This window comes from Chroicocephalus ridibundus, chromosome 3, assembly GCF_963924245.1.
Source record: "Chroicocephalus ridibundus chromosome 3, bChrRid1.1, whole genome shotgun sequence".
Classification (NCBI taxonomy): Eukaryota; Metazoa; Chordata; class Aves; order Charadriiformes; family Laridae; genus Chroicocephalus; species Chroicocephalus ridibundus.
In genome coordinates, this window is record NC_086286.1 from 78,927,023 (window position 1) to 78,942,404 (window position 15,382).

The 15,382-nt window shown below is 38.0% G+C and overlaps 1 protein-coding gene and 1 long non-coding RNA gene across 3 annotated transcripts in view; one reads left to right on the top strand and one right to left on the bottom strand.

Moving 5' to 3' along the window:
* The window catches only part of SESN1 (sestrin 1), an 81,142-nt gene that overhangs the window by 17,992 nt on the left and 47,768 nt on the right, over positions 1-15,382 (top strand). The window lies entirely within an intron of this gene.
* On the bottom strand, positions 919-15,100 carry LOC134513323 (uncharacterized). The gene is made up of 4 exons (XR_010070380.1): positions 15,030-15,100; positions 6,842-7,021; positions 1,668-1,751; positions 919-1,007 (listed from the first exon to the last, which is right to left on the bottom strand). It is a non-coding gene; the product is annotated as an uncharacterized LOC134513323 (long non-coding RNA).

Below are 15,382 nucleotides of genomic sequence, written 5' to 3' on the forward strand. Positions count from 1 at the left end.
GGAGAAGCTGAAATCACCTCAGGCTTATTAATTACTTGAACTTGGCCTCTATCTTGCTTAAGTGATCTAACCACTGAGGTGAGAGCACTAGTCTCTGGGTTTGAGGTTGTGGTCTTTAATAGATGCAGATGCGTTTTGGTGGTGGGCAGAAAGCTCTAGCACAGTGAGAGATGAGACTGAAGATGCACTCCTGTCTTTGGTGCTTTCTGTTGGCTAATTTAGGTGGCTTCCAACTTGACTTGCAGGTTTTTGTGAATGCAGGGTAAGGTGCGTTACCCTCCTCAATTTTTATATAACTATAATAAATATAACTTTTGTGTTCCCTGGTTATAGACTGAAGTGTGATCTTTGCTATGAGATCCAGGCATGGAGGAAGTATTCTTGTCTTGAGCATCATTGGGGTTGTCTCTACAGTGTAAAATTTGACTTTCCACTAAGATACTTCTTCCTCTAAATACCTTTTAACGGCTTCTACACTAGATAAGTAAACTGCCTTTGTTATGTTCCTGTGGTGAGAATGAACATGAAACTTCCAGCTCACAAGGCAGTTGCGAGTTGAAAAGGCAGTTAAAGTGCAGATGTTTCATAATTTGTTTCTTGCACCTGTTTATAGTACATAGTCTGTCTGTAATGTATGAGGACATTTTGGTTTGGTTTTTTTTTTTTTTTCCTGGTACAAGTAAGCATGTTTTTCTTCAGTGAGGGTCCTTTCCAATGGCTTGGAAAGTAGATCCTTCACAGTAGATCTCCAGGATTCTTCCACTTCACATCCCCTCACACTTGAGGGCACTGTAGGTTCATCCTTCCTTTATACTTGAACAGCTCTACAAGCAAGATCTTAGTGGAGGTTTGAACCAGAACTGGATGTCTCTTTTTGTGAGTTTTCTCTTTGTTTATCTTTAGTATTGGAGAAAAATGTTCTGATTTAGAGTTTCCATTAAAGGAGAAGAACAGTTCTTTAAAATATCAGTGTTGTTTGTATAAGACTTTGTAGTACAGTTTGGCACCTGGAGAAGAAATAATTGGTCTCAGGTGGACTTGCAACTTGCTTTCAAAACCCAAGCGCAACAAGACGTGTGTAACCTGCACTACTGCAGCTAAGTGGCTGAAATAGGGTTGCAGAACCAACAGGACAGTCTGGAGGAAGAGCAAAACGGTGTCAACAAGTACTGTACATTGTGCTGGATTTAATACAGGGTGAAGCTTAAATTCTTCTTGAAGAGAAATGTGTACTCTTGGTGCTATTTAAGTTTTCCCATCCCAAGCCTTTTCACTTGACTGTACTATACAGGAACTAGATCATTACCATTAAAAGAACCTGAAGTTCTTCCAAGTTTATGTTCAAGCCAAATGAAGTCAGCCTCTAGCAAACATGCAACTAGATGACATAATAGCATATATTAAATGTGCAGAGGCCTTTTTGTTTCCCCATCCCCTAATTATATCAAACAACAGGAGATGAAATACATGCCTCTTTAGTGACATTGTCCTTCAACTCTGTTTAATAGAGCTTCATTCAAACATAGACCTATGTGCAGTTGAAGCTTGTCCATAGTGGATGGCCACGAGCATCCTGAAATGCCAGAGGTTCTGTGAAAATCTGCAACTTGAAGAGCAACCAAGTCCTCCTCTGTGCCTGAACTTACAGGGTATGCTGCAACACTTACCTTCATACTCAGGCCTTCTGATTGTAGGGTAACTTCACACAACTGCACGTGAACTAAATCACCATGAACTTTTGAGTAGCTCATCTGTAACAACAGATTCGTCTGATTTGCTGTCTAAAACATGTCAAGTAGGCAGTGTAAACTGCAGTTGTTTGCAGTCGTGTAAACTTACTCTGGTAACAGCTCTTATTAATGTTTAGTTTGCCTTCTGTGTTAAAGCATGCCTAAAGACATATATTCTATCATCTTCAAAAATTTTTCTTAAAAGATTTTGGAAAGGAAGGAAATGTAGCAAATACCAAACATCAAGTGGTGCTGTAGACAATTATTGGTTTAATCTGTTGGCAGTAGATTAAAGAATATGGCAGATGATGGCCACTTCTTTCCCTGTTTTCCCACAAGACTGGGTTAATAGTTTTCCCCCCACCTCTTGCCAAGTGACATGAATTAGTTACACAGTTCCTGGGGTGACTGTTTAGTGACCTCCTAGTTGTAAAAGCTTTTATGAACATCAGAAGCCTCAAGTTATGAATATGGAACTTCAAATTGGTGTGGGTTTTTTTGTTTGGTTGGTTTTTGTTTCTGGAATAGCTAGCATAAAACTCAAGGTTGGCCTGTTGCCAGGTTAGCAGGCTTCCTTTGTGGTGATTCCTTCCCTCTGTTGTGAAGTTTTAATCTTCAAAATATCAAATGGAGAAACAAGCAACAAAAACAAAGGAAAACCAAACCTGGTAGCTTTCCTTTTAAGATTAACTTATCAGTGTCCTTGAAAGGAGGGACAGACTCCATTCAGCCCTTTACTGTGGATTATTACACGTAGCAGCAGTTTGTGCAAAGTGGAATCTAGTAAGACTGTGCTTGTGTGATGATCCACTGGTAGTGCTTGATTTCTCCCTGCTGGAAATCTGGGAATCTCCCCAGCCTAAACTATGGATGTGTAATAAATTCATCTATCCCATAGTCGCTTGTTCCACTGTGGGCCTAAGATCGTACTCAGCCAAGCCTTCTGGGTTATTAGACCCAGTTGGTTGAGAAAGGGATGATTTATAGGGGCTTAAGTGAGTATAGTTAGACCTGCGCCTGGACCAAACAGACACCAGGAATAGCAGAGATGTAAAGAAAAAGTAACAAGCTCTTTGGGCTCCTACAGTTTGCATTGTCCAAGTGCTGGTTTGGAGCTTTAACTTTTAGAAGAATGACATTATAAGCTGAAGGGGAAAACAGACACTTAACTCTGGCATTAGGCTTTCATGGAATGAGATGGTCCAAGCTCTAACAATCCCATTCCTTCTAGTAATTTCACTTCTTCCTTCTTAGCGCAGAGGAATTTGAGATGTGGTTTTCAGTTCATGACAGTCTAGCGGTTTGCACCTCTGGCTCAAGATCCAGCCTCTTGGAGGACTGAGGCTTTTAGGCTTCTTGTTTCCTGTGAGTTTAGAGGCAGGCAGGACCTTGTCCAGTGGTGCAGGTGGAGCAATGCTCAGAAGTGACCAGGGGTTGAAATGCATGCTATTTGCTTTCTTCTATGAAGATAAAGCTGAAGCAAGAGATGAAGTCTACTTACCGTTTCTGGAGTGGGAAAGAGAGAGAGGTATAGGTTGGTGAGAGGGATCAACACAGTAGCTTGTGAAGTTAGGAAGATTTTTCTGAAGTTTGTTCAGTGTTATGTCCCCTTCACTGGTACACTTTGAGAATATATTCAAAAGTAAGCAGTATTTTTCAGTAAATTAGTGCTTTGTGGGGCAGTAGGGAAAGGTATGAGGAAAAAGTGTAGCTAATAGTAACGTAATAAATATTGCTTTAGAATTTAGGCACCTCTGGGTGATTGTTTGGTGTTCTCGTCCTTGAAAAGTGCCCATATGCAGATTTCTGTAGAAAAAATTTTCGAAACCTTTTTGCCTGTTTTAACATTTTAATAGTCTGATTACCAAATGGCAGGGAGAAGGAAGTTCATTCAGTGTTAGATTGTTGAGACGACCAAGTAGTGGATCATAACCCTAATGCCTATTTTGCACCAACTGCTGAATAAAATCATATTATTATTGTAATGAAGTAGCATATATCCTGCTAAGGCACAAGAATACTTGGCAGTTAGCAATCAATCATTTCACAAAGCTCTACAGCCAGTGATCGTAAGGGAAGAGTGGAACCTGCAAATGTTAGACTGGCAGAATCTGGAAATGAAAGCAACGTGAATGGTAAATTCCATTCAGTCTTTATGCCTAGGCTAACTACAGATTTTTAACTAGCGTTTCTGTGCAAATTCTCTACGTCCATGTTAATTAATTGCAGTATATTATTGTTGTAGGCTTTTTTACACTTATTATACAGTATTGGACTCATCAATGTTTCACCTATGACTTTTATTTGAGGTAGACAATCTCTGGTGTCTGATTTGTAGATTCCATTTTCTGTCTCAGCTGTCTGTGCATAGATCAAATTCGTGTCTGCACTTGATGACTACCACAGTTAGCATATCCTAAACTGAACTCCTTTCAGCCTTTCCTTTCCCTAATCTCTCATCAGGTCTTGTCATTGCACTTGCTTACAACTTTGCCATCATCTCACTATTTTCCTACAGTATCTTGTGCTGTCATGAAATCAACACATTGTTTTTTAAACATCTGTTCAGTTCCACGGGTACTACATGAAGCTATTGATTTCTGTATTGACTATACAGACAGGATCTGTCTAACTTTGTGTGCCTATAAAGCACACACCATACTGGGCCTGTATCAATAACAGTCCTTCCAGATTGCACGTACTTGCATCATGCGGGATGCGGGGCTGCAGTAACGCATTCCTCTGACGCACGATAGCAAGATAGAAGGTGGTACTGCTGAGGCAGGACGTGGGGGCGGGGGTGGTGAGGAAATAAAGCAAACAATGTTTAACTGTCTGAAATCCCAAATGAAAGAAAAACTGTCACCCTGTGGGAAGTCACAGTTTAGTGTTGCAGCTCCTTGACAGAGTATGACAACTTAGTAGCATCTGCATAAATCTAAGATACAGCTCTAAGAGCTGAAAGCAGGTAAGTGTAGTGTGTTTGGTTTTTTTTCCTTCTAGGTTACTTCAACGTGTCTTTTTCAACATGCTTGTGCAGAGGCTTTCTGCACTATTTTTCCAGTGCTTACTGGTGAATCAAAAGAAAACCCCTTGTTAGCATGACTGAACTGTGTATTCTGTTACCATTAGAATATTATTCAAAATTTCCAGTTTGAGTCTGCCTGTACACAGAAGATAACAATCCCTGTCCTGGAATAATTCTTGGAGGTGCTAAGTTTCTTCAACAATCTTATAACTGATTTAAAGATTAAAATCTTCTCTAAAATGAAACTTATGAAGTAATACAAATTTTACAAATAGACAATTCTCTAATAAAATAGCTTTGATTTCTTCCTGAGAGATTAACACTGGGGTTGTGGTTATTTCATTGTTCAGTCATTGTATTTGCGAAGTTTTACAGTGAATCTATGAGCTTGTTAGCTTCAAATTCTGCTAATCAAAGCTACTGTAGATAGCCTTTAAGAGCATATCTTAACTTCTGAAGCCTTTGCCAAATTGGTGTTACATTCACATTCATGTGTTCTTTTGATGAAAGGTGTTTTATATGTTGGTTTGTTGTAAGGAGGGGACGGATATATAATTGAGACTTTGATCTCTCAAGGACTTGGCATGTGAGCGTTCTCTCTGACTTCTCAAGATTCCTTTACTAAGAAATCTTCCTCTGGCATTTCTCCACAAAATGTACCTTCTGCTTCTTTAGTAATATTGAAACGGACATAACAGTTCTGGCACTGGCCTGGGAGCACAGAGGAGTTCTGTTCCTGGCCCTGCCACCCTCTGATTTGCTGTGTGGTCTTGGATGTGTTACAGCCCTATTTCAGTTTGCTTATCTTTAAAATGGAAATAACGCTCACGGAACTTTACAGTAATTTTAAGTTATGTGAGAAGCTGCTAGGATAAAGTTATAGACATATGCTTAGTTGAAGTTGTAATACTCCCAGTTAACTTTTATACAGTACTGCACTTCAGAAAACTCCTATAGTATAACATATCATTATGAAAAAAATTGTATATAGATGGAATATGGTGGAAGTTACCTCACCTAAGAGACATAATAATTTCTTTTGATACTGTGAATGGGCAACGTACAGTGCTGCTATTTGCCATTTCATTTTATTGACGTTTCACTTTTAATTTGCTTTAATTCGGAAGCAGCTAACCATGTTCAAACTTTCAAAGAAACTGAATTTAAGTTGGGGGAAAGAAACAGAGCATGAGTAATAGGTGAAAATAACCATTTTACAGTCTTCGCATCCTCAATTATTTGAATTTGGGGGTAGGGTGGATATTCTCAGCGAGACACTGAGCTTTTTTTTTTTTTTTTGCTGACCATTGAAATGTAGCTAGCTTTGAGAAATGAGGAAGCCGTTCAGCAGAACACAGCAGTGCTGCACAGTATGTCAGAATATAAAGAACAACATACTGAATGTATAAGGGAAAGCAGGATTCAGCCCAAACTGGGATCTGGCCAGAAAGCTTGGGCTTAACTTAAGTCGAGAATGGTATTTCAAAACAAAACAAAAAAACCCCACTGCTTGTCTCCGTATGTTTGCCAATCTCTTCGGCTTATAAATCAGTAATGGGCTTTATTTGAAAGCATTGCTTTAAAATGGTGACCTTTAGAGCCAGGCTAGATTGGCATACCTTATGCTAGCGCAACCTCAGCACAATTGGAAGATAAGTTAGGCTTGTATGTTAGGCCTTTGTATATTTGAAGGACATATTCTAATAAACATACTCTGCTTGCATATTGCTTCTGCCATCTTACATGTTGTATTGCAAAGTGGGGCTTGCAGGAGGAAGAAAGGTGGAGAATGGCATCATCTTGAAATCTGCTGTGATTGCAAAGCTGACCTTCTAAAAGCTGTAAAATCAAGCTATGTTAGGCATACCTTTTCTGGAAGGTAGATACAAAACAGTTAATTTCCACAGCTGCTTGCAGAAGTTCCAGTGCTTAGTTTGAGAATGGGAGGACAAATCTAAGCCATGTTTTCACTTACATAAATGTTTTCTCTTATGAAATTCACATGTACTTAATGTAGGGTGCCAGGCTGATCACTGCAGCTGCTTAAAATAGAAAAGCAGATGGAACAAATAGAAAGATTTACCACACAGCTTGATCTCTTCCCCTGAAGCAGCCATTCATCAGCAGCACTGCCGAGACAAACAGCAAAACGAGTTTCCCTTCGGAGCTGCGGAGCTGCGATTGGGCTTGGAGGGGTGGCAGAGCTGCACAACAGCCTCGGGATTGGCCAGGCGGGAACACACCTCTGAAATCTGTTTATTTCCTAAAAATAAGATACAATCTTTTACATTTCATCTAGAGATCTTTTATCTTGCATTTAATAGCCAAGTGAACTTGAGCAAACACAGTTAACCTCTTTGGAAGGGCTGTAATACTTGAGCAAAATAAGTGGAATTAATTCAGTTGGGGGGAGGGGGTGTTGATGGTGTTTTTTATATTTTTTTTTCTCTCCTGAGTACAATGAGGGCTGTGTGAGTTGTCTAGATCTGTTGTTTGTATTTTTCTGGTTTGGTATATATGATATTGAAGAACGTTCTTGCATCTTACCTGGAGCCAAAAGTTGTTTTTCAGATTTTATAATGTACTGACTTTATCAGCTGATACTGAAAGCAGTTATTCTTTTAAAGCTGTTTTTATGTCTGCCCTGTAAAATTTTGTTTACACTTGCAATGTCTTTCGTTGTTTTTGTAAATATCAAGTTACTATTCCTGATTGTGTTTTAGTGAGATATGATTTCTTTTTTTCATTTAAATCAATTTAAATAGATCTGGAATTTTCTGGGATTTTTTTTTTTTGAAAGTTAAGGCCTTAATACGTTGTAAAGTCCTATGTAAAATAACTTCATACCATGACTGAATGAGAGATTTGATCAGTTGCAGTGAATGTTCCAGCTGAGTAAGTATCTGGCATAACTGAATACATCAGAACTCATTAACCTACTTCCTCTCAAAAAAAAAAGAAATCCAAGGGAAGAAAATTATATGGAAGATACATGCGACTCTTGTTGTGGTTCAAATGAGATGCATACAGAACCAGAAGGCTGTGAAAAGCTAGTTTCTGAAGCAGGAACTTGGGGTTTTTATCAAGTAACAAGGGTTTGGACAAGCACTAAATACAGGAATATTGACTACGGGGGTTTTTGCCTTCTGGAAGAAGAGGCAAAGATACATAGGAGAATGAGAAGGGAAACAGATCAGAGGGAGGATTAAAGGCAAGAGAAGCTGACTACCAGAAAACTCTTTAAACCCAAGTTCAGCTTTTTTTCCCCTCTGAATAATTGTTTTTGCTTCTGGTATGTTTAAATACGGATAAAGTCAGTAGTTGGTAATGCTTAAATTGCCAATCAGCTTTTGAATAAGCACCTATATTTTCCTTATCTATATGGAATTAACATTTCAAGATTTTCAAAAGATTAGCCTTGCTGCATTATGGATGTTGCTTAACCGACATTGAATGTTCCATTTTTAAATCTTTGCACCCTCAGTGATGGTTTTATAAGTTTTCACATTATCCCATTAAAATTTCTCACTCTTTGGAGTGATGTGATGAGGAAATAACACCTGCAATTATAGAGGAATTACCAGCAACCGATATTTTAAATTCTCTGATGCACAAGTCTATTTTGTTTGTTTAAATTCTTAACCCAGAAAAGTGTCTGAGAAAAGCCTTCCTCAGAAGATAACAAAAAAAAAATAAATTGTAATTCAACAGCTGCAAATGGGGGAGTGGAATGGCAATGGTATCGTTGATCTCTAAATTTTTTTTGTTAGTTGTAAGCTATATAACAAGCAAAGGTGGCTTTTGCTGTAGAGAAAACCTTTTTCCAGTTGGATAGGAACGGGAGAGCTAGCAACCTAATTTCTTTTATGTTCACTTTAATAACAGGTAACTGGAATATTTCTAAATTAGTGTAATTAAGGATAGCTGTGTGAAGGAGGGAAGCTTGTTCACTGACGCAGAGGTTGCTGAAGACCTGCTTAAAGAAAGGGGCTTCTCTGTCTGCTTCTCCCACCCCTACTTTTCTTTTGTAAACTGTAGGAAGTCCTAAGAAGAACCTTTTATATCTATGCCTTAGGGCTGATATAACAACTTAGGGTTTCCTTGGCTTACCAGCATTATGCTCGCATAACCTGAGATTTAGTAAGCATTTGTTGAACAGTGCAGGCCTTAACACAAAGCTCTCCCCTTTACATCAGTTCTGTTGCTGTTTAGCCCCCTTGCAGAGTAAAGGACTCATCTCTTCCCTTTCTCCAGGGGAGAAAAAGCAAGTGAGGGAATTCTGAGAGTTCTTATTTTGTTATCTTAAGTGACACTCTCTTAACCTCCTAAAATATTTGCTGATAGTAACTTGGTTAGTGAAACTGGATGCTGGTGGCAGAGAGTTTAAAAAAGTGTGATTAGATAGCAGATGGCATTCCGTACTGACAAGTGCAAGACATGCATGGAAGGCAAAACAAATTCTCGTTTTACATACTGTGATGGGCTGTTCTCTATGTGTTTACCACTCAAAAAACTGTGACATTACAATAGATCTGTCTGTTCCATTCTTGGTCAAATATCAGACAAAGAATGAAATAAAGAAACATTATAACAATCCAAGGTGTATTCTAGTTTAAAAAAAAAAGTTTTCTTTTTTTAAAAAAAAATGTTTTACTGTTTGAAGATTCTGCTGTTTCCCTAAATTTGACTTAAGTGCAACATTGCCCCACAAAACTCCAGCCAACTCAAATTCATGACTTTGATATCAGAGAAATGATGCCATTTTTAAAGCTAGAAGTGGAAGGCTGTGTTAAATTACTTGGTTTTGTTTACTTTTGGTAAGATTTTAAGAAAATGAATTGCTAGGAGATTTGGTTTCTATTTCCATATCAACCTCGAAAAGCCTGAACCAGAGTTCATCTTCAGAGGGTAGTATGGTACTAAAATAATATTTTACAATTCTTGGAAGAATTGGTAAAGGAAGAGGTTAGGTTTAGGAATTGTGGGTGATAGGTATCTAGAGATGCTGATAGGAAAGAACTTAGTATTGGTTTGTTGTTTGTTTGGGTGTGGTTTTCTTGTTACAGGGGCTGTCACCTTACATTTGACCTAAACAGTAACATCTGTCTCTCGTAACAACAAAACTTTTGACATTTTTTTTTTTTGATTTGTAGAGCAGTCCTGGGTTTTGTCAGATCACCAATTATTTCCAATACTTAAAAGATGCACAAGGCTTAGCATTGTAAACGGAGTCCTTAGATTGCAAAAGGCTCAAAATCCAAGACTGATTAAAAACTGTATTCCTGAGGCATAGGGAGGGGGAACTTCAGAAGCATAAAGTTATCATTTTGCTTCTAGGTTATGAATCAAATGCCACGGGGAGACAAGTATGTTCAAGGACACTTGCAGCTGTTCTTTTTTCCCCTGTAAGTGTAAAAAAAGAACACATCAAGCTTGGAAGTTATAATTTTAAAAGTTATAGGAAAAGAAAATATTACATATACAGTCCTTTTCCTGGGAGAAGCGTTATAGAGGAATATGGACTACTAGTAACTAACTTTCATGACACTTTGCATATGCTGTAAGGCACTGATGTGCATATAAGGGCAAAAGAGGATCGTACGCAAAGCAGAACTGAAAGTCTGTGTAGAAATGGTTTAGTATCCTTGTTTGAATTAGGTCAGTCTGGAATTAACCATTAGTATGAGTTTTATAGTCCCATTTACATACATACCGTTCAAATAATAATAAAAAATTCCCAAGAAATACACTTCAAATTTTAGCCATGTCCATTAGAAGCAAGGAAACAAGGAATTATTTAAATTTGTTTTACTCTAGTCTAAGACAGTTCTTTTAAATCTTACACTGTAATGTAGATCAAAATGATACAATGGTAGAGTGGTTTGGTTTTGAAGCTGTTGAGTCTGCTGTGGGGAAAGTTCTATTCCTCAGTCTGATCTGTTTGTCCATTTTTGGCTCCCAGCAACCTCCCAAAACTTCTCTAAGTTTAGGTTTTATTTATTGCCTTCTGGTTCTTAAGCCTGTAGGATTCATGTACTACATATTAGTTTTATTTTTTCATTTAAGATTCTTACATTTGCAAGTTTTCATAATATGGGCAATACATATATGCCTAAAATATGTTATGAATTAACAACATTGGATGCTGTAGCATCTCATCACATTTACTTTACTAAATAAAATGGCAATGGCCAACTGGGTAACACTGCACACAAGCAAAAACAAGGAAATGTTTAACAATGGTTACAGTGGTTTGTAGGAGTATGTTAGCGTTGGCCTTCTCTCTAGTCTGCTTTAAAGCAAGTGTTAGCCTGTATTTTTTTTTTTTTAAATAGATATATATTTGGACTCCTTGCTCTTGGCTTATCTTTCAGTTTCTTTTATTATTATTTTTATTTAATGTCTTAGTTTTAGTCTTGGAAAACCTAGCACGTATGAGTTACCCAGAATTAAACAAAAGAGATTTCTCTTTAAGTGGAGGAGACAGCCTCTGCTTGTTGTGTTTCATCTCATCACCTCAGTTTAGTGAAGGGAAAAAGATGGAGTGATAGAATTCTAAGACGGAAGGCATGCTCATTCAGCAAAACACCAATCTATTGTCTAATGAAACTGAAAAGGAAGTTGGAGCAATTGAGATGGTAAACTAACTCCTCAAGAACAGCAGATGGGGGAGGCCAGCTACAGATGTTTGGCTGGGAAAATGGAAAGTGGATTGGTTGGGTAGCTGGAGAAGAGCTGATTAATTCCTTATGCTGAGAGGATGCCGTAGTTTACCAATATTAAAGATAAACGTAAGAGGGGGAAAAAAAGTGCAAAGGTCTTTTGTGTATAAGTTTCTTCTTTTAAGTCTTCAAGGAAAAGGTGAAGTTTTTCTTAAAAGTTTGGATTTCTTTTAGAAGATAGAGGCCAAAATTTTATCCTTGACCGAGAGAAATGTTTAGCTTCAGTTATACTCCCTTGTCCAGGATCTTTAGTCATGCAGCCCAGGGAATAGGCAGAGCACAAACATTTAATGAATTCTGAAATTGAATTACATGTATCCTGGAGGAAGTAGGAACATATCTGTTGTGTCAGCAACTAGAAACTAAATAAAGGAATAGATTTTGTCAAGTCTGTATTGACTTCAAAGTTAATGTGAACTTAGTACTAATTTCAAAGCTCAGCCAAAGTATTAGCTTCATCAGCTGGTGCTGTTTCTTACAATGAAGAATCTTAATCTAGAAATGGAGGTGTAAGAATATAGGAGTTAATTTCTTCAGGCTAGTTTTTGGAACAGCATGTGCACACCTGTTAGAAGGTGAGACCTGACAGAAAAAAATCCAGAGTTTTAGTAACATGGTGTACCTGTGCGTGTGTGTCTATGCATTAACAATGCTTGCCTTGGTAGGAGAATATTCAGAGTTGGAACCCTGTCTTGGTGGCTATTAGGATTATATTCCCTGTACTGTGGGGCATTATGTGTTCTGTGATATCCTTTTTATCTTGTGTTTCTTGTTAAAATAAATCATAAGCCTGCTGTGATAAATGGCTGAGCAGGAAACACCTTGGTACCCTCAGTGCCTTAAAATAAGAGGTGAAAGAAATCTTTGCCAAAAGGAAGCTGATAAATAATTGCCTGCTACACAGAGGGATTGGACTGAGTTATACCATTCTGTTTCAAGTGGAAACTAAGGCAAAAATATGTAAACAATTTGTTCAGTTACTGTAAAAGCTCCAGATACTGTAGTTTAAACCCCCTCCTCTCTGTCTTTACTTATGCAGACAGGTGACTATAATCTCTCCATATTGAAAAACTGACGGAAAAGAGTGAAATCCCGCAAAGTAAATGTACTTAAGAGTAAAGACTTGAAACAAAAAAGATAGATTACAAGTGACTAATCTGATGTTTGAGGTCACTAAATTCAGAGCTGGAGAAAACTCTGACTGTGGCTTGATTTGGGAGGAAGTGCACGATGCAATAATTTGGGGTGGTTGGGTGGCTTAGAGATCAAACAGAACATGCAAATCACCATGCATCAAGATAAGTTTCAGTATTTTTGCACCTTCTAGGGCTTCCCCCCCCCCCCCCATTTTATAATGCTACTCCTCAGAAGTGTTTCTGTCAGTCTAAAATTGCCACATTACAAATTCTTCTCCATTTTATCCACAGCTATAAACTGTAGCAGCAGAAGTACTTTTGTCTTGTCATTACTATGTCTTCATTTGGGAGTTTTATAGCTATGCCCATATTTCTTTCTAAAGTAGTATTGCTTTGTATTACTGAGGCAGTATTATGTGAAAAACCTGCATAGAAATGCCCTAACTTTTCTGTGGGAAGGATTGTTATGACCTTTTCTTTGAGGGAGTCTATCCATTTTTTGCAACAGATCTTTTGATACGGCATGAGCAGTTGAACTACACAAGAGACCTTTTCTTTTTCCCATGACTACCACTCAGATTCGTCAGGGGTGTAAGTATTAAAAAGAAGGATTTCCCTTTGTGCAGTTACATGCCTCTGAAAACTTTGCAGCAGTTACGGGCATTGTCTAGGAATAGGAGGGATCTGTCATATGGGTTGTGAGGGTGGAGGTGTGAAAGGGTAAAACTGGACTCTGTCCACAAATCTAGTCGTGTAGTCATGGTAGATTTTTCTTTCCCCTGGAGCTGAAATGGGGGAAGAACATTAAAGCTGAAAAATGGGTATAAATGTTGCTGTTCACTAGAATTTCTGGAATCTAAGAGCCTGTGATGTGCGAAGAAACTTCTATTTGTGAGTAAAGTTATCCCTGTACCCCGGAGTACCAGGAGCCGCATTGTGCTGCAGTGCCAAAGGTTCCAGGGTTGAAGCTTAGGGGGAGTTTATGCAGGGTGCTGTTTGTGTTTGAAATCATTCATACAACCTAAATTCTGTCCCCTGGAGTTCTGACATTCTCTTCAATTACATAATAAAAGTCATCCTCACCACAGTCACTGTCCAATTAAATTCTAAGAATATAAACTAAAATTTTAGTCAAGGGCAAGTTTAGCATTTTCCCGTGTCCAACTAACATTTTCTAAACTTTTTGATGTGGGATATTATATGGATCAGGGACTATGAAGAGCTGAAAAAGGGAAGTGCCTGTATTTGCGTACATTGTCTCAGATCTCTGGTGGAGCTCTGTTTCATTGTTGTAGTCTATTTATGCCTTCCTGCAAGTTCTGGAAATGCTGAAACTGCAGAAAACAAGAATGTGGTTCTGAGCAACTGCAACTGTACAGCAAGTTCTATTTTAATCACTTTCATCAGCTTTATCCTACAGTGAAAGCTGTGTACTGTATCTCTTCATCGTGGGGGGAGGAGGGGGAATTTAAGTAGTAATTAAGTCCTATTTTAATATATGATCTACAGATGAAAGTCATAAATATAAATATGTTACAACCTTTCCTAGCACTGTCAGAGCATTATGAATGAATAAATGGTAGGCTTCTTTGTCCACAGATTCAGAATTGGGAAAAAAGATAGGAAACATCAGTTTGCTTCCCAGAATAGCAGCGTCACAACGTGAATTTGATGTTAAGTAGAAAACTCAAACCTGCTCTGGATTCAGGAGGACTGAGTATTTGATCTCCTAGGAATTTTATATTGGCAGTTGAGGTAGTGTGACTAGGAAACAGCTATGCACTGTCAGTATCGGTACAGATACTGGGGTAAAAAATAAACCAATAGCCTGACCGTTTTGCAAAGTTTAGAGTTGTTTTTCCTAGGTAGATTGCCTATGTTCTTAGCTTCTATGTAAAATTAAGTATTGACCAAAGCAGACAACTCCTGGCTGGCCTGTTCAGCTGACAGATACTTTCCTGTAATACAGGTAAGTCCTAGCTCAATAAGAGGTATTGATGCTAATGCATCCCTTAGGTAATAAATTAGCCAGAATTTTAAATTTCACTTTCGGCTTAAAAAATAGAAAAGTGTTTACAACATTTAATTAGACCTCAGTAAATATGATTTAATGTTAAATATCTACATTAAAAGCAATTCTCCAAAATATTTCAGAAATTGATGCTTCTGTTTTAATGTCATTGGCTGGTACTGTCACTCAGGCTTCTGCTTTAGTGATACTGCATTGTTCGTCTACGTAGGAAGCAGTGTTTATAAGACATTTGAAGTTCAATTCAAAGGTTATGAACATTTAAAATCAAGATTTTAGAGGTTTTGATAATCTTAGCAGTTTTAGAAGATATTAGTATTAAATTGCCAGTTGTTGAAGTGGCTGTAAAGTAACCAAAACATTGAAAAGAAGAGCAGAACCTACCTTACAATACTGTGAAAAATCCCCTGTCTCCTAAACAAACACTTTGTCTCAGTATGCTTTGTGGAGCGTATTATCTCTCAGAATGTTTCCCGTGTTTGTTAGATGGCTCAGCGCCAAAAGTGCTTTAACGCAGTCAGCTTGTTCTTTTCTTGTATGCCTTACTGATGACATTTTCCTTCTCTTCGTTATTCAGGTCTGTAATGTGTGCCATGTTATAATTTCTTCTGTGCGCATCTCTGATATATATTATTTCCTCACATATCTAAACTCTTCCACGTTTTGATGTTTCCGTATCACATACAGAACAAGGTTTTATCTTTGTGTCCCATGAACTCAAAATTTCCTTCAGGTAG